Source organism: Phyllostomus discolor, chromosome 9, assembly GCF_004126475.2.
Source record: "Phyllostomus discolor isolate MPI-MPIP mPhyDis1 chromosome 9, mPhyDis1.pri.v3, whole genome shotgun sequence".
Classification (NCBI taxonomy): domain Eukaryota; kingdom Metazoa; phylum Chordata; class Mammalia; order Chiroptera; family Phyllostomidae; genus Phyllostomus; species Phyllostomus discolor.
This window is the reverse complement of record NC_040911.2, coordinates 40,917,151-40,937,797: the sequence shown is the minus strand read 5'-3', so window position 1 is coordinate 40,937,797 and position 20,647 is coordinate 40,917,151. Positions and strand designations below refer to the sequence as shown.

General features: G+C 35.9%; 1 non-coding gene and 1 pseudogene across 1 annotated transcript; both read right to left on the bottom strand.

Moving 5' to 3' along the window:
* Positions 1-2,393: 2,393 nt before the first annotated feature.
* On the bottom strand, positions 2,394-2,585 carry LOC114507215. The gene has a single exon (XR_003685470.1). It is a non-coding gene; the product is annotated as a U2 spliceosomal RNA (small nuclear RNA).
* A 13,895-nt stretch (positions 2,586-16,480) lies between these two features.
* On the bottom strand, positions 16,481-17,061 carry LOC114506951 (annotated as a pseudogene).
* Between the last annotated feature and the right edge of the window lie 3,586 nt (positions 17,062-20,647).

The window sequence follows — 20,647 nt, the reverse complement described above, 5'->3', positions numbered from 1 at the left end:
AGCCCAATTATTCAGAGAACATAACTGGGATTCTAGGGAAGGGCATCAGGGGGTAAGAATAGTGACCCAAGCAGAAGAAGTCCTTCACATAGTATGTAAGATCCTTCATAACCCAACCCTCACTTGCCTGTCCATCCTCATTACTCAGTAATACTCATACCATCACAGAACAGAGTCACATGTTCTGTGACTCTGCTTGGCATTTTCTGTCTTAATTTAACCACCCAGAAAATTTAACTGTCCTTCAGGACAAAATTCAACATTATCCCCACATTATCCCCAAAGCCAAATAAATTGGCTTTGAGTGTACTCAGAAGAGTTGACATACTATCCTAAAGTTCCTGATGAACTTTGTGCATACTACCATTATATCATGTATTATATTGTATTCTAAGTGCTTATACACCAGTGATCCCATTACCTAAAATCTTCTTGAAGGTAGGCATTGCCTCTTAATCATTGATTTTCCAAAAACATCTAGAACACAGTGCTGGAAGCACCACAATCTCAAAAATAATTGAATAAATGAATACCTCTATAATAACACTTATGTCTTAACATAATCATTTGTATTCTGCCTTTTACTTAGCTCAAGTTCTGGCAAAGAACATGTGTTCAATAAATATTTGACAAGTTAATAAAAGGTGAAAAGCTCTTCCCTTTCAACTGTTTACATAGACCAGGCTTAAGAAGAACTATACAGATAAGAGTCCCAAAATGTGCTTTGAATATTGGAGTAACAATGTCAGTATAAAAGACGTAGCAAGTTACTAGCTGTGTCCCCTTGGTCAAGTGATTTAATCTCTCTGTGCCTCAGCTAGTTTCATTAGCTATAAACTGAGGATAATAGTACCTGGTGTTATTAATAGTAATAGCATTTGTGTGAAGATTTAGAAGAGGGTCTAACACATAGGAAGCGCTATTTCAGTATTTTTTACTGCTGATGTCATTAGTTTTCAGCTAGCAAGCAAATTTTTAAATAATTTTTTATTGTTATTCTATTACAGTTGTCTCAATTTTTCTCCCTTTGCCCTCCTCCACATAGCCAAGTGCTGGAAACAACTTAAGTGCCCATCAGTAAATGAATGGATCAAAAAACTAAGGAAAATTTTTAAATGAGAAAAAGTGAATGGCTTATAAAGCAGAATAGAATTGAACAAAAGAACAAAGGAAGAAATCTAGAAATCTCAGCCATAAAACTTACTAGATATTTGACTTCACTCAAATCAATCACCATTCTGTAACTCAGTATCATCCTCATTCTTTCAATAGATATTTACTAAGAAACTACTTTGCAAAATTCTAGGGGTATCATGGTAAACAATACAAACATAAAACTTACAGACTAGTGTATCCAATTCCTTCCACTCTAAAATGACAGTGTTGGTTCAGAGTGCTGAATACGAGTGCTATCTTATAAAAGGGCTGCCTCCCTAGAACTTTAAATAACAGTGCTGTCTCCCCAGGATTTTTACCCTACTTCTAAAACCGTACCCAGTTCTCCCTTCTGTCGAGGCCTGCTATGCTGAAGCACTGTTACTGATATGACTGCTGTGTAACCTCCACGTGTGTTGTGACAGGAAAGGTAGAGAATTGTTAGATTAGATGTTCTGTGTGATTCATCCATCAGTTTCCGTATCATGAGTAAACTACACCATAAAGTTATTGTTCTAAGAAGATATTGTTGCCCTGAAATCACAGTCTTCACACACAACTACCAAGTCTCAAATATATGCCATTGATATAAAAAGGATAAAAATAAGAAAACAATATTAAAAATCTTTTGTCAGCAAAACAATTCAAAGTATCTACCAATCTATAAGTGGATAAATTTTCCACTCTTCAAAGATGCATATGTAAAAACAAAATAAATCACAAAGAAAAGTAATGGGTAACAGCATGGAAGAATTAGGTGTACAATATAGAACAAGGCTATGAAAATGCAACAAAGGTTTAGGTAGAGAAAAGATGTTTGGGAACCAGGGCCTATTAGTAATATATCAAGAAAAGTCATATTGTACTCAGTACAGAGGCTGGGCAAAAAATGGTTCAATTAAGTGATGTTGATCAAAATAATCCCACTAGAGTGAGAGCTGGGTATTAGAAACATCACTCAAGAGAAAACATAGTTATCAGACAAATAATGTGGGAAAGGAAAAGTTAAATTTCCAACATATGCATGAAATACGATGAGGCCAAAAAAATATATCAGATACTTTTAAAATGACTGATGTGACTAAAGTTAAAACAATGGAAGTCCAGCCACTGATATGCAAATAAGACAGTAAAAATGGTATGCAGTACGATAGATGCTCTGACACGAGTCTTAGATCTTTTTCTTTGAGAAAAGTAAAATACCTGGTATGTACCTAGGCTTATTTTACATATGAAAATAGAAAACATGTCTTAAAGTAGGATAAAATGTTACTTATTAACATGGCTAAAGCATCAGCATACTCTTTTAAGTCTTTCAGAGCCCCATAACTGTTGTAGTAAAGTAGGTATACTTTACTTTCAAACTGATAGCACATAAACTGATAAGATCAAATACTACACTTGATCTAGCCAAAAGGCCAAGAAGTGATACATATGTGGAATCTAATGAACAAACTGAACTAACATAGAAAATGGGGACAGATTTATATGATGGAGAACAGATGACTGTTAGTTGGCGGGGGTGGGGATGTTAGGAGGTGGTGACATTGAGCAAAAAGGAAAAAGGACTCATGGGCATGAACAACAGTATGGTGATTATGGGGACTTAAAGTAAAAAAATACAATTAAAAAGATTTAAAAATAAAATTAAAACAAAATGATAGCACTTAAGAACCTAAGTGTAAATACTTCCATAAAAATAAAGTAAATAAATACCAAAAGTTCTTTCTCCAAAATTTTAAAAAATATTTTAAAAAATTGTATTTGACAGTATTATTCAACATATATATGTATGTATATTTGCACACGTATGTACCCTATCATATACACAGTTCTCAAAATTAATGATAAAAATTTAAGATGGACAACATTCATGTACAACTTTCTGCAAACTTTCACACTCATTGATAAAGATTTAGAAAAAGCAATAACATCTAGCCAAATGTATGCATCCTAAAATAAAACTATACGACTGGAAAATGAATAAGGGGAAGTTCCATCAACTCATCTAATGTTCCCAAAGAGCAGAGTTGACCTATAGCAAAAAAGTAAGAGGCAGATCATTAAATGGAGCCTGCAAAAAAAATGGTCTGCCTTATACAGTCAGCCCTACATATCCACAAGTTCCACATCCACTGATTCAACCAACCATGGATTGAGAAAGTTAAAAAAAAAAGAAAACTGTTACATTGTTGCTGACGTGTACTACTAACTAGTTAGGCCTATGACTATTGTGACTGTACTGAACATATACAGATGTTTCTCTTGTCACTATTCCCTAAACAACACAGTATAACAGATATTTACATAGAATTTACAGTGTATTGGGTATTATAAGTAATCTAGAAATGATTTAAAGTATACAAAAGATTGTGAGTAGGTTATATGCAAAAACTACTCCATTTTACATGATGTACTTGAGCATCCACAGATTTAGGTGTTTGTGGGGGTCCTGGAAACCAACCCCTCACAGGTAACAGGTACAACTGTACTGCCTCACCTTTGGCTTTAGTAGCCTACAGAGAATTTGCCATGAAACAGATCTTTGTACACATTGGTAAAAGTGTAAATTAGAAAATTATTTTGGAAATTTATCTAGCAGTATTTTTATATTTATATTTTTTCCATCACCATTCATCCCCCATACCCTCTTCCACCTCCATTCTCCCTTCCCCACCCCACAATCACCACACTGTTGTCCATGTCCAGAATTTCTTCTTTTCTTTTTCTTTCCCATAATTCCTCCATCCTCCCATTCCCTTTCCCCAAGATGTCAGCCTGCTCTCTATGAGTCTGTCTCTATGTCACTAGAACATTATGTTAACTGAAATATGCCAGTCAGAGAAAAACAAATACTACATGATTTCACACATATGTGGAATCTAATGAACAAACTGAACTAACAATATGCATTAGAGTTTTTAAAAATGTCCTTAAACTTTCACTCAATAAACTCAAACCTAGTTATCTGTTCCTAAGAAAAAAATCTTTTTTAAGTATATTTTACTGATTATGCTATTATAGTTGTCTCAATTTTTTCTCCCCTTCATCCCCCTCCATCCTGTACCCCCTCCCCACACTCCAGTATCCCTTCCTTAGTTCATGTCCATGCATTGTACATATAAGTTCTTTGGCTTCTCCATTTACTACACTGTTCTTAACCTCCCCCTGTCTATTTTGTGCCTACCAATTATGCCTCTTACTCCTTGTACCTTTTCACCCCATTCTACCCTTCTGCCTCCCCAATGATAACCCTTCATGTGATCTTCATTTCTGTGATTCTATTACCGTTCTAGTTGTTTGCTTACTTTTTGCTTTTGATTTTTAGGTTCAACGATCAACAACTATCAATTGTTGATAGTTGTGAGTTTGTTGTCATTTTACTGTTCATAGTTTCTGATCTTCTATTTCTTAGATAAGTCCCTTTAACATTTCATATAAGTGTTTGGTGATAATGAACTCTTTTAACTTGACCTTATCTTGGAAGCACTTTATCTGCCCTTCCATTCTAAATGATAGCTTTGCTGGATACAGTAATCTTGGATGTAAGTCCTTGCCTTTCATGACTCCAAATACTTCTCTCCAGCCCCTTCTTGCCTGCAAGGTTTCTTTTGAGAAATAAGTTGACAGTCTATGGGCACTCCCTTATAGGTAACTGTCTCCTTTCCTCTTGCTGCTGTTAAGATTCTCTTATTATCTTTAATCTCGGGTAACTTAATTATGATGTGTCTTGGTGTGTTTCTTCTTGGGCCCGACTTCTTTGGGATTCTCTGAACTTCCTGGACTTGTACAACTAGTTCCTTCACCAGATAAAGTTTTCCTAGATCATTTTTTCAAATAAGTTTTCCACTTCTTGCTCTTGCTTTTCTCCTTCTGGCACTCCTATGATTCAGATTTGGAGTGCTTAAAGTTGTCCTATAAGTTCCTAAGCCTGTCCTCATTTTTTGAACTCTTGTTTCTTCATTCTGTTCTGGTCAGATGTTTCTTTGCCCCTTTTGTTCCAAATTGTTGATTTGAGTCCTGGTTTCCTTCCCTTCATTGTTGGTTCCATGTATATTTTCCTTATTTCACTTTGTATAGCCTTCATTTCTTCCTTCATTTTGTGACCGAACTCAATAATTTCTGTGAGCCTATTGATTATTAGTGTTTTGAACTCTGAATCTGATAGGATATCTACCTCCTTATTGCTTAGCTTTCTCTGGAGTTCTAATCTGTTCTTTCATTTGGGACATATTTGTTTGTCTTGGCACACCAGTCTGGATGAATATTTCTTCTTTAACTCCTTGGTTGGTGGACTTCCATGCAGTCTCATTTTCTGACAGTTCTTGTTTTTTGTTTTTAAATTGGTTGGTATCCTTCTTCTGAATGTTCAAGGAAGCAAAGTGCTTCTACCTACTCCCCCATCTTAGCCAAAACTCAATACATCTTTAAAAAAATTCTAAATGTAGAATCAAAGTCTTAAGAAAAAATTCTAAACATGGAATAAAATTGGAAACTACCCGAATATGCACAGTTACTTCCTGTACACTTGACCTAATTTGCCTTATGTCAAATATCACCTTATTAATATTTTATGTGGAAGGAATATTTAAATTTAACATATGTAGGTATTTTCACTGTATATGTCTACTTGCTATCTTTAAAAAAACAGAATTTAAGGATTGATTTGATGTGGTTTTTAAGTACTTTTTTCCTAAGATATTTGACTAGCAGTAGGAATAAAAGTTTAAGTAAATTTATCAATTTTTTTCTGGACACATGTCATAGTCTTTCAGATAACAATCTCATTTAGACACATTAGTTTGTGCACATATCACATTCATAAGGGAAATACCAAGTTTTATGGCAATTAGTGGCTTTCAATACTCCTAATATTTAATGAATTTAACCTAAGTCATCTTTAATCAAAACATGAAATTGTTACTCCCTCTAAAACTACTGTGTGTAAATATACAATATTTGTATAAAACCTACATGGCCCTGACCATGTAGCTTTTGGAGTGTCATCTTATAAACTGAAAGGTTACAGGTTTGATTCCCAGTCAGGGCACATGCCTAGATTGTGAGTTCAGTGTCCTATCAGGGCACATACGAGAGGCAACCAGTTAATGCTTCTCACATCAATGTTTCTCTCCCTCTCTCTCTCCCTCCCTTCCCCTCTCTCTAAAATCAGCATGTCCTCAGGTGAGGATAAATAAATAAATAAACAAATCTATATGTTCTTCCTTCCATAGTCAAGTAAGTACATTATTTGTTAATTTTCTTTAATGAAACTTGCCACAATTTAAAAACAAATTTTAAGTCTTAAGTACAAAAAGACCTTCCACAGACATCATTTCAAAATATTAATATACTTTTTATTTTTCAGTAACCAAGATTCTTTCCAAGAACACCATAAACTAGTTTCATCTATGCCTTCATAAATTTAAAAACAAAACAAAACAAAAAAAGCCCACAATGACATTCAACCTTACTACAAATAGACTTAACTGGGAACTTTTTGAAAAACTAAAATTTATTCCCACCACCAGAGACCCTGATTGAAGTGGTACCAGGGGTACAAACCTACACCTTAGCATGTCTGAAAACTCCTTCAGGTGATTCTACTGGGTAGTCAGGCTGGAGACTGCTGCCATAATGTCACCACAGAAAGATAAAGATTAGGTGTGAAATAAATCAGGAAGAACCACAGCAGCAGTGAAAGGTACTTCTTAAAGCAAGCTGAAAACCAGGCTCTAGATAATGCTCCAGCTTCTGCCATAAGTTCAGTCTCATGCTATTCCTTAGGCCTGGATGCACACATGTAGGAAATGAAGATATTTCTTACCATGGGTGTCATATTGCTGTCTTCAGATGGATGTAGATAAAGCAGAGGTTCCAGCTAATGGAGGTTCAGAGATGGTGTTTTAGGCTTTTAAGCAAATTGTCCCACCTGTTGTATCATATGTCTTAGGTTTACCATAGAAGGAATGAATTGTTCTGGAGAAGCATTTTCTTAACTTGTTTACACATAGATATCCTACCCAGAACACATACATGGCAACCTAACTTGGTGGAATTATTTTGTTTATTTTTCTGACCAAAGAGCACATATTAGAAATTACTAATATACATATTTACCAGAGCATCTCAGGCTCCCTGTTAACACACTTTCCCCACTATGACTCCTTAACTGCTCCCTCCAAGCATTAGGGTTTTCATATTTTAAGTATATCCTTTCCGTCTAAACCTATATTTAAGAGGTGACAACTAATCACCCCAACACTAGTATGAGTTGAATTTTGCTGTGTTGCCTCCAGATTTCAACTCTAATTGTAAAATTAAAAGTTGTGTCCCCCTTTTTAAAGGATTCGGTGCAAGTAGGAGAGATTTCTTTTGGATGGGTAGTCCTTTCTGGCACAACTGAGTCAACACCCAATGGAGAACTGTTGACTTCTACACCCATGCTAAGTCTACTAGCAAGATAACTGCTCATTAAAACAATGAGAGTAAGTGAAAAGATAAAGAAAGGAAAAAATTAACTTTTAATTTTGTTCAGTTACTTCCATCTAAACAACTGAAGAAGACTTTATGGATGTTCTTGCAGTGTTACTGCTCCATTCCACTGCTTCCAGAACAATCTTTCCTAAGTTGCCCAGTTAAACTACCTTGCACAGTGTCGGAAATTAAACTCTGTGAATAAAAGACAAGGAGATTATCAAACTTCATTTTCAAATATTTCCCTCCTATAAATATTATGCAAAATAAAATCATTTTAATTAGAAAAACATAGGGGAAAACTCATATTAACCACTAAATAATTAGGTTTGCAAAGAGATTTTCTTTAGGCATAGAGCTTCAATGTCAATAAATCAAGCCAAAGGGAATTTCTGAAATGCGTTTCTATTGATTTCTCACCAAAAAAGAGGGAACATTTTATTTTATTTTTTTTATTTTCTATTGAGGTACAGTTAGCATTATATCACTTTCAGGTATACAACAAAATGATTTGATATTTGCACATATTACAATATGATCATCACAGGAAGTCTAAACATCCATTACCTCATTTTGTTCTCTTTTTTTCCATCACCCCTACTAACTCCAGTCATTGCCACCTCCCACCCTCAACCCTACCTGCCTTTGGCTTTCTCCATGTGTCCTTTGTACATGTTTCTTGGTGACCCTTCACACTGTATCCCTGTTATCATCTCCCATCTCCCCTCTAGTTACTGTCAGTTTGTTCTTTATTTCAATGTTTCTGGTTATATTTTTACTTGCTTGTTTATTTTGTTGATTAGTTCCATTTATAGCTGAGATCATATGGTAATTGTCTTTCACCACCGGGCTTATTTCACTTAGCATAACATTCTCCAGTTCCATCCATGTTGTCACAAACAGTAGGAGCTCTTTCTTTCTTTCTGCTGTGTAGTATTTCATTGAGTAAATGTACCAAATATTTTTTTTACTATAGTTTTCTGATCCACTCATTTACTGGCAGGCATTTAGGTTACTTCTAGCACTTGGCTATTGTAAATAGACCTGCTATGAACATTGGGGTGCATAGATTTTTTTGAATAGGTGTTTCAGGATTCTTAGGAAATAATCCCAGGAATGTAATTGCTGGATCAAAAGGCAATTCCATTTTCAGTTTTCTGGGAAATTCCATACTGTTTGCCACAGTGGCTGCACCAGTCTTCATTCCCACCAACAGTGAAGTGGGTTCCCTTTTCTCCACAACCTCCCCAGCAGTTGTGGTTTGTTGACTTGTTTATGATGGCCATTCTAACCTGTGAGAAGTGGTATCTCACTCAGGTTTTAATTTGCATCTCTCTGATGGCTAGTGATACTGAGCATCCTTTCATATGTCTATGGGCCCTGGGTATGTCCTACTTGGAAAAGTGTCTGTTCAGGTCCTTTGCCCATTTTTTAATTGGATTGTTTGTCTTCCTGAAGTGGAGTCATGTGAGTTCTTTATATATTTTGGAGATCATACCCTTGTCTCAGGTATCATTTGCAAATATGTTTTCCCATATGGTTGGTACTCTTTTCATTTTGCTGTTTCCTTTAGCCTTGTAGGAGCTTTTTATTTTGAAGTCCCATTTCTTTATTCTTTCCTTTAGGTCCTTTGCCCTAGGGGATGTAGCCATGAAAAACTTGCTGCGTGGAATACTTTAGATTTTCCTGCCTATATTGTCCTCTAGAACTTTTATAGTATTATGAGTAATATTTGAGTCTTTTACCGTCTTGAGTTTATTTTTGTTATGGTTTAAACTGGTGGTCAACTTTCATTTTTTGCATGTAGCTGTCCAGATCTCCCAATACCATTTGTTGAAGAAGCTATTTTTACTCCATTTTATGCTTCTGCCCCCTTTGTCAAATATTAATTGACTATAGAGACTTGGGTTTATTTCTGGGCTCTCTATTCTGTTCCATTGATCTATGTGTCTGTTTTTATGCCAGTACCAAACTGTTTTGATTGATTATGACTCCTCCTACTTTGTTCTTCTTTCTCAAAATTCCTGCTCATATTCAGGGCCATTTATGGTTCCAAATAAATTTTGAATCTATAAATTGCTTTGGGTAGTATGGACATTTTGATACTAATTCTTTCAATCTATGAACATGGTACATGCTTTTATTTGTTTGTCTCTTCCTTAATTACTTTCTTCAGTGTAGTTTTCTTAGTATAGGTCTTTTACCTTCTTGGATAGGTTTATTCCTATCCAAGTACCTTGGATAGGTACTTCATTTTTCTTATTGCTCTATCAAATGGGATTTTTTTCCTGATTTCTGTTTCTGATATTTCTTTGTTGGTGTACAAAAATGCATTTGATTTCTGAATATTGACTTTGTTGTTCTGAATATTGACTTCCCACTGTTTCGCCAAATTCACTTATTAGGTCAAGTATTTTTTCGGTGGAGTTTATAGGATTTTCTATGTACACTACCATGTCATCTACAATGACAGTTTTGCTTCCTCCTTTCCAATCTGGATGCCTTGTATTTCTTTTTCTTGTTTGATTACTGTGGCTAGGATTTGCAATACTATGTTATATAGAAGTGGTAAATGCAGAAATCCTTGTCTTGTTCCTGATCTTAGTGGATATGATTTTAGTTTTTGCCCATTGAGTATGATGTTGGCCATAGGTTTCTTGTATATGGCCTTCATCATGCTGAGCAATGCTCCCTCTACTCCCAATTAGCTGAGTGTTTTTATCATAAATTGTTTCTGTACCTAATCAGATGCTTTTTCTGCATCTATGGATATTATCATGTGACTTTTGTCTTTCATTTTGTTTATGGGATGTATCATAATTGATTTGTGGATATTGTACCAACCTTGTGTCTCTGGGATGAATCCCACTTGGTCATGGTTTATGATCTTTTTAATGTATTGTTGCATGTGGTTTGCCATTATTTTGTTAAGGATTTTAGCGTCTGTGTTCATCAGTGATATTGGCCTGAAGTTTTCTTTCTTTGTTGTGTCTTTATCTGGTTTTTCGATTAGGGTGATGCTGGCTTCACCCTAAAATGAGTTTGGGAACCTTCCATCATTTTGGATTTTTTTGGAATAGTCTTTGAAGACTAGGGGTTAGGTCTTCCTTAAATGCTTTGTAGAATTCTCCTGTGAAACCATCTGGTCCAGGGCTTTTGTGTGCCAAGAGATTTTTGATTACTGCTTTGATTTCATCAGCTGTTATCAGTCTGTTCAGGCTTTCTGCTTCTTCTTCATTCAGTTTTGGAAGGTTATACTTTTTTGTAGAAACTTGCTCATTTCACCTAGGTTTTCAAATTTCTTGGCATATAGTTCTTCATAGTAATTTCTTACACCCCTTTGTATTTCTGTGGTATCTGCTCTAATCTCTTCTCTTTTATTTCTGACTTTATTTGGGTCTTCTCTCTTTTTTTCTCAAATAATCTGCTTACAGGCTTGTTGATTTTGTTTAACTTTTCAAAGAACCAGCTTCTAGATTTATAGATACTCAGAATTGTTCTTTCAGTGTCTATGTCATTTAATTCTGCTCTCTGGGGTGGGGGCCATTTTAAAAGGGAAATATGGTTCACTTTTACTAGAATAGCAACTTGGGCCAAATGTAATCATATTTGCCTGTTCATTTTCCTTTAAGTATTAGTTTATTTTATTGACTAAAATGCCATGTTAGCTTTATTTTTTTTTTGCTTAATAAATAATGTCTACTTCTATTTTCATATCATAATATATGATAGTTGTATATTACATACACATTCATATGTTATTCAAAACAAAATACATTTCTGAGTGGTTTTGTGGGTCCCTGAGGATGCTGTTGTTGAAGTTATATCCCCATCACTAAACTTTGACTTACAAAACAGCTACCACAAAAGTAAATGAGTGGATAAAAAAACTATGGTACATTTACACAATGGAATACTACACAGCAGAAAGAAGAAAGGAGCTCTTACCCTTTGTGATGGCATGGATGGAACTAGAGAGCATTATGCTAAGTTTAATAATCCAGGTGGTGAAAGACAAATACCATATGATCTCACCTATAAGTAGAATCTAATCAATAAAACAAACAAGCAAGCAAAATATATAACCAGAGACACGGAAATAAAGAACAAGCTGACAGTAACCAGAGGGTTGGGAGGAGAGGGATAATGGGGGAAAGAAGGGGAATGGTCATCAAGAAACATGTGTAAAGAACCCATGGACAAAGCCAAAGGGGAGTAGGATTGAGGGTGGGAGTGTGTGGGGTGGGGGAGAGTGGTGAGGGGAAAATGGAGACAACTGTACTTGAACAACAATAAAAAATAAAATTAAAAATGTACCAAAGAAAAAAGAGAATATTTTAAAATTTATTATATACTCTGGTTATACCATATTGCAAGAAGAACCTTCAAATTGAAATTATCTGCCAAGACAGAAGAAATTCTCATCCAAAACTGTGTATGTATTAAATATACATGTATGTATATAATATTCACAGACACACTTTTACACTTTTTCTAATTTCTTTCCATACATATAAATTAATATTTATAACATAATAATTTGAAAGTCAATCTGAGACAGGGATACAATTTCTAGATAAGAAAACACAGATGGTGGCATGTATTCTTACAGACTATTTTTATATTGATTCTTTTACAGGAAATCTGTTTTGTTAGCTTTCCAATGTATTTACAATATGAAGAACTACAAAAAAGAAAATTCTAAGATTCTAAAAATGCTTAGCTGTAAACAGAATCAGTGGGCATAGCATCTTCCCCTGCCAAGTCTCTAGGGTATAAAGAAATAAGAATATAGCCCAGCATTTCCTTCCTGTATCTTATTTAAGAATCTTATTCCTGTGTTACTATGTGCTGATGTAGTCACTACTAAAACTGACTCTAACAAAGGTAAATACATGAGGTTTGGGTTATAAGGATAATGGAAATTTGCTACAAAGTGTGAGGAAAATGTATTAGGTATAAGAGCTATGTGATCAAGGAATGAATTAACAAATAGGATGATACCACACAAGCAATATCATGGAGTCAGGGGTCAGGAACAATCTGACTGCAGATTGTTATCTGAAAATGATCACAAGTAGACAAGACACAGCCTATTTGTTATTCACATTCAGTAAATGAATATGTAATCACTGGGGTAACATTAAGAGAACAGCCAGCTTCATGTCTAACCATTAATGATTGGTAATAAAAGTGACAGTGTTTGTTCAGAGGGGTGGGGGAAGCTGTTTGCTATTGAGGAGAACAACACAATTTAGTCAAAAGCCATTCATCTATGTAGTGATGGTGCCAACTTCACTTAATTCAAAATAAATGAAGCTAGGGCTAAGCTGTGCTTTTTGTGGTTAAAGACAGTCTATTTCAACATTTGGAAGCTCTGAATTTTGAACTGAAGTAACAAAAGTAAAGGAAACAAGTGAAATATAAATATGAAAGCATTGTTAGAGATTTCTGTTATTATCATTAACTAGAAATAATGAGAGCACATAGGATCGTTCACTAAGTTTTAACATCACTATTTTCTAGACATGAAGATTGAGCTCTGTTAAATAGCTAAATAATTTTAAAAATTATCAAGAAGCAATTTCACCATTTAAATAAGTAGCAATTAGTAGCCAGGCTGAGCTCAAAGCTATTGTGATATGCACAGGAAAATGAACTTTATTGGTTGCAGAAAATATTCAGACTAAATATTTTACTCATGGTTCCTTGAATTTCAACAAATATCTGTTAAAAAGTGTTTGTGGAAACATAATACTATAGTATGTTATTTTTAAAAGGTCAAATGTTTTATAAGATTTAGTAAGCACCCTGTCCACATGAATTAGTATTTCATTTCAGTTAGATAACCTAATCTAAACATAATCAGATTTGGAAGAAATTTAATTTTGAGGCAAAAAAATTACCATAGATGGTTTGAAATTTCTCAAATCAGTGGAAAACTCACCAAAGAGGATATATTATTAAATAGAAAAATATAAATGTTCACATAACACACCATCATCCTTTTGCTAAAATTACCAGCAAGAGTTCAAATATAGCTGGTTCCAAAAGTTTCAGAGGTAAAAGTAAAATAACCACAATTGCCCTTACAATTTTCTATATAAAGGCAAGACAACCCATAATAGGGAAATTTTGAGGCATCATTTAACTAAAAAAAAATATATATATATATATATATATATGAGCCTGAACTGAAGCATAATAACTTTCACTCTGTTGCTAGAACTTGCATGAGAAAATTAAATGGCTACTGCATTTATTTGATGGAATTGATGATACTCTAGCAAAGTGGCATCTTGAAACAGCTTTTGTTTCACCATCTTGAATCATAACCCATCATGGTTCTAATATACTAACAGTTACAGGTAAGTCTTCAAATTTTAGTTTAACCAATGTGAAAACTCCAGAGAACTATACAATGGGGTAAAAAACTGGCATTTATACTGATTATAAATCACTCAGCCTCTCAGTATTGCTTTTTTCTCATCTGTAAAATGAGGCAGTTGAACTAGACCATTTCAAAACATCCCCCACAGAGTTCTGGCCAAGATGGAGGTGTAGGTAGAAACACTTCACTTCCTCAAACACAACCAAAAGGATAACAATCAATTTCAAAACAATAAACAACCAGAACTGACAGAAAATCAAACTGCATGGAACTCCAACAACCAAGGATTTAAAGAAACATTCATCCAGATATATAGGAGGGGTGGAGACAGGCAGTTGGGCAGAGAGAACACACAGCAAGGTGGTGGCTGGAGGACCAGGTGGGCAAGGCAGGACTTGCTGACCAGGAAACTAAAAACTCAACACCTTTAGCTATAAACTACTGCATGGGGTAGCAAAGGTGGAAGAAACTCTCAGGCTCACAGGAGAGTTTGTTGGAAAGTGGAGCTAGAGAGGAGCAAGCAAGCAGCATTGTTCCCTCTCTGACCCCTGCCACACAGACAGTGCCACAATGCAGAAAAGAGGGTTGCTGCACCCTGGAGAATAGATATGGCTCCATCCCTTACAACATAAAAGGTGCTCTGAGACAAAGAAGTATAGCCCAAATGAAAGAACAGATCAGAACTCCAGAGACAGCAACAAGGAAACAGATAACATTTTTGATGCAGAGTTCAAAACACTGGTAATCAGGATGCTCACAGAATTGATTGAGTTTGGTCACAAAATGAAGGAAGAAATGAAGGCTACATAATGGGAAATAAAGCAAAATATACAAGGAACCAACAGTAAAGGGAAGGAAACCAGGACTCAAATCAATGGTGTGGACCAGAAGGAAGAAAGAAACATCCAACCAGAACAGAAGGAAGAAACAAGAGTTAAAAAATGAGGACAGGCTTAGGAACTTATGGGATAACCTTAAGCACTCCAACTTCTGAATCATATGGGTGCCAGAAGAAGAAGAGCAAGAATGAGAAATTGAAAACTCATTTGAAAAAATAATGAAGGAAAACTCCCCCAGTCTGGTAAAAGAAATAGACTTCCTGGAAGTCCAGGAAGCCCAGGGAGTCCCAAAGAGATTGGACCTAAGAAGAAACACACCAAGACACATCATAATTAAGTTACCCAAGATTAAAGACAAGGACAGAATCTTAAAACAGCAAGAGAAAAGGAGACAGTTACCTACATAGGAGTGCCCATAGGACTATCAGCTGATTTCTCAAAAGAAACCTTGCAGGCAAGAAGGAGCTAGAAAGAAGTATTTGAAATCATGAAAGGCAAGGACTTACATCCAAGCCAGTGAAGCTATCATTTAGAATGGAAGGGCAGTTCAAGTGCTTTCCAGATAAGGTCAAGTTAAAGGAGTTCATCATCACCAAGCCCTTATTATATGAAATGTTAAAGGGATTAATCTAAGAAATAGAAGGTCAGAAACTATGAACAGTAAAATGACAACAAACTCACAACTACCAACAACCAAACCTAAAAATCAAAAACTAAAACTAAGCAACAACTAGAACAAGAACAGAATCACAGAAATGGAGATCACATAGACGATTATCAGTGGGAAGGGGGAAGGGGGAAATGGAGGGAAATGGTACAGGGAATAAGAAACATAATTGGTCAGAATAAAATAGACAAGGAGAGGTTAAGAATAGTATAGGAAATAGAGAAGCCAAAGAACTTATACATACAACCTATGGACATGAACTAAGGGGTTGGGAGGGAATGCTGGAGGGTGAGGGGTGCAGGGTGGGGGGAGATAAAGGGGAGAAAAAATTGGAATAACTGTAATAGCATGATCAATAAAATATACTTAAAGAAAAAGAAATTGAAAGAGTAATCAGGACAGCATTTTGCTATTTAGGAGCAGCAAAAGTGGGTGGAAATTAAAAAGAAAAGCAAAAAGCTAGTGACAAATATATTTCTGGGAGCACAAGAGTGTATATAGCAACACTAGACTTCTCAAAAGTACCTACTGTGATTTGTACCCAAATGAATAAAATGCAATCATTTAAAAAGAATGTCCCACCCAATTTGATGATTTAAAATACTTCAGTGTACTCAAATATTTATCTATCTCATTAAACAAATGCTTTCTAGAATAAAAATTAAATCAATTAACAAATATTTATTGAACGCTTAGTAAGAACAAAGTATTAACTATATTAATTGCTGGGGAAAATGCCCCAACACAACCCATTGCAATCCCAAAGGATGCTGTGGTTTATTTTATTTTATTTTATTTTACTTTGGTTTAAACAGATTTTATTTTTAGACAACCTACACATCATATTTATTCTTAAAAACAATGCCTCTGCTCCAAATAAATCAAGGTCAAAATAAATGAAGAGCTCAAGATAACATCAGTACCATTTGTCCTAGTCCTGCTGTGTGGATGAAAAGCAGCAGGCAGTTATGATGACAGGTGATAGATACAAATTGCCAAATTTGTTAACATTTTTCCATTTCTAAACCATCCCTAGAGAGAATCATATATGGGGCTACACCCTCCTCAACACAGTCCTGGTAGCCATGCCTTCTGGACACACATTTTCACCAATCAAGATCTGGTAGTTTTTGAAATTAGCAAGGATATGCTTGATTTGTTCTGTAGCCCCTGATATACAAGGTTTTACTCTTTCTGGTTTCTGTTCTTCAAATTTCCATTTGATTGATTTCATGTATTCTTTGATATATTTCTTCTAGGCTTCTTCTCTCCTGAAGCTGGTTTCCTGCAAATGATGGTTCATGACAACATCAACACCAGGGATTAAAGTGCTTTGGGTACCTTCGTCCTCTGGGCCTTCAGTGGAGGCATTTCCACCAATAAGCGAGTCATTGATGTTTCACTCTATCTCCAAGCACAATCAGTCTCCAGATCTCCCAGATCTTGTAGATATCAGAGAACATCTTATCATGGCTGATGAGGTCCAGTAGATGATCATGATGGTGGCTGGAAATAGAGGACAGTAGCACTGGCTTAGCTGGAACCCAGAGCTTGGAGGGGGCTCAGGGAAGCCTGCAGCCTGAGCACCCTAGCAGGGAGAGTAGCGGAGGAGAGCTGGGTTTCAATTTTAAAAGTGTGTGTGTAAGTGTAGGGGGAGGGATTAAGACCTATAATTCTTATTTGTTTACATTCTGTAATAAATTGAAATGATACATCAAATAAGAGAATTTATCTATTTTATTAATAAAATATACTACAATGGCAATCTTGCTGTTGGTTTACAGAATATATAGACATAATTTTAAAATGTTCCCTGTTATGTTTTAAAATGTTTCTTAAAATTTTAATGAGATTTTATTGTTTAATTTTAAAAATCCAGTCACTCCATAGCTCAAGTGAAAAATTAAATGTTTGTGGTGATCCATATCCAGTGGTACAAAAAAAATATATACTAAGAATTTGTTAAAGAAGGTAAAGGGGGACAAATATATGGTAAATGGGGCCCAGCCAGTTAATGCAGTTGGTTAGAGTATTGCAATATGCCAATGTTCATCCCAGTCAGGGCACATGCAAGAATCAACCAACGAATACATAAATAAGTGAAAGACAAATCCCTCTCTCCCTCTCTCTCTCCCCACTTCTCCTTCCTCTTGCTCTCTAAAATCAATCAATAAATTTTTTAAATATATGTGGTAATGAAAGGAAACCAGACTTTCAGTGGTGAGCACACAATGCAATGTACAGATGATGTACTAGTGAACTGTACACTTGAAACATATGTTATTAACCGATGTTACCCCAATAAATTTAATTTTAAAAAGAATTTATATTGCTTAAAATAAGACATCAACACAGAAGACAATTCGTTACACTAGGAAATATGTATTTTCAGACATGGCCAGGCAGTTCAGTTGATTGGAGCATCATCCTGTATACCAAAAGGCTGTGGGTTTAATCCCAGGTCACAACACATACCTAAGTGGCAGATTCAATCCCCCAGTCCGGGCCTGTATGGGAGGCAACAGAACTCTCTCTCTCTCTCTATCTCTGTCTCCCCACCCCTGAACATTCCCTCTCCTTTCCTCTCTAAAATCAGTAAACATATCCTCAGGTAAGGATTTTTTTAAATGTGTTTTCAAATCAAATTACAGATATAAAATATAAATTCTATGTTTTTTCTATAATTAGAGGCATAAAGGTATATATGTTTTTGCCATCTTATTTTACCTTGAAATTTGTCCATATTTACAAATTTTAAGTTATGATTTCATCTGAGTCATGGCCAAAGATTTAGGACACTTCTGCTATTAATGGAATCTGTTGACCCATCTCTATTTATAAAGTCACCAAGCCCCAATCTGTTCCACCTGACTGGTCTCCAAAAGGATAAAGGCAGTGGGAAAGTCTGAAAATTACAGCATAATGGAATGACTTACCAAGTGGAGTGCACATTGCATAGAAAAAGCACAATGTGAATACAGATGTGTATCAACTCACTTATCTAGCAACTCACTTGTGGAATAAGGTAACCCATAAAAGTAGATTCTCCAGATTGTGCTCAAGTTCAATTTAATCCTCTCCCTATTTGTTGGGAACCACCCTGCCTGGTTTCAGAAGCTGTAACCACCCCAAGCCTAAGGCTGAGTGAGCAACCTTTGGACCATAAACCACTAAGGAGACAAAGCTTATCTCCCTGGCAGAAGTGCCACTTCTGCTCCTTTTTCCATAACTGGCCCCCAATGCTTGATCAGTTAGCCAATGACAGTAAGATTCCCCAAGGGAGAAACTATCTAAGACAGGCATGATCATGTGGAGGCCCCAGGGAAGGACTTGGGGGGCTATGGAGAAAGGGGGTGATGGATCCTCACCCCTGGGCTTTGACAAAGCCTGAGTCCTCATTCTGCCTGCAAGAAGTTTCCTAATCTCTTAGCTGCCTTGCTTCCTCTGCCTGACTTAATCCTGAAACAATGACAGAGGGTGGTACAGCCCTGTGCTAGAAAGGGCGGGATCCCTGGGTGACCTAAGAAAGAACACGTAAACTCCTGTGAAACCTGCTTTGATAAGAATGCTTTCAAATGATAAGGGTCTGAGCAGAATATGAGTTTGTTCCTCAAAGTTTTATGGTTCTTCAGCTAACAGACCCTGACTCAGAATAAGCCCTGGTAGTGCTTTGAATGTTATCTATTATTTGATCCTTACTGCCTGACAATGATTAATAAACTTTACCTGTATTCCTGTCCAAATGAACCCAATAAAAACCTATCAAAGTGAGGATCAAGGTGCTCTCCTCTTGAAAGAGTGCCAGGCCACTCTGAGGTGCCCTTCCCTTGAGAGGGTAGCCGTGCCATCCCTTTTCCTCCACAGCACTTGGTAGTCTGTGTGAATGTCTCATGTCTCATCCATAATGCCATGGACACTGCCAGCCGGTGTCTGCGTCACCTATTAGTCCTTTTTTATGTTTCAGGGCAATCTTTATAAATGAATATGTCATAATATATATGAATATATCAATAATATATAGCAAAATAGTATAATGCTCTCAAAGGTCATCGCCCTACACTGAAGAGCCCAAACAGAGACACTCTTAATTTACATATCTACATTTATAGGTTTCTATATATTCTCTTATTCTCAAATTAGCCACTATTTTCTTAAATTTTTATACCATTTATTAACTCTACCAACTTCTGAAATGTTTGTTAGTGCCAAACGCAGAAACAGACTATAAGTGAAAGCTCATAGACTCTGTAAAGTTAAAGACATAATACATAAACTTTGATGCATGACCTTTGTGTCAGTTATTTACTCAGAGTATTGGCCTCTATTCATTCTGAGAATTGTGACTATATTTCAGAGTTGGGTTACATTAAACCTAATTACTAGATACCATATTGCTATTATTTGTACATATTTGTTCCTTTTAGTCAAGTTATATCCTTTAAGTCTCATTTCAAATTTTGGGTCTTTTCATTCTTTACATATTAGCATTAAAAGCTGATCCACAGACTATAACTTAAAATCATTGGAAAGTCTAACAAAAGTATTTTTAGAATAGTAGGAGAACAATGTGGAAACAAATATTTATTATGATTACAGTATTTTTCATTTTTTTAATTTATTTTTTATTTTTAATCATTTTTTATTGTTATTCTAATACAGTTGTTGGACATAGCTATAGTTTTTCTAACTTGAAAGTGCTCATTAAATTACAGGTCAGGATGCAAAGATGGCATCAGAGTAGGAAAGAACAGATTCGGCTTCCCTCTGCTCAGGGGAGAAAATCCTGGCGGATCTATGGAGTAGAGAAGCAAGCAACCAACATACTTCAGCATATGTGAAAACAGGGGAACAAGGATTGTGGCAGAACTGAAAAAACAGACCCTAAGAAGAGTGCTGCAACAAGGTAGGGTCCCAGGGACCAGTGCAGGGTCCAGGGGGCCTGCAGCCCCAGGCCTAGTGCCCACTGCTGGGTTTGCCACAGAGTCCTTGGGAGACAGCCAGAACAACTGCTCCCTCCCCGGCCAAACAAGGTCTGAGCAGCACTGGGAGGAATCCAGGTGCTAGCAAACACACAAGGCCTGTGAGCACCTTTGGAGGCTGTGGACACCAGAGGGGCTG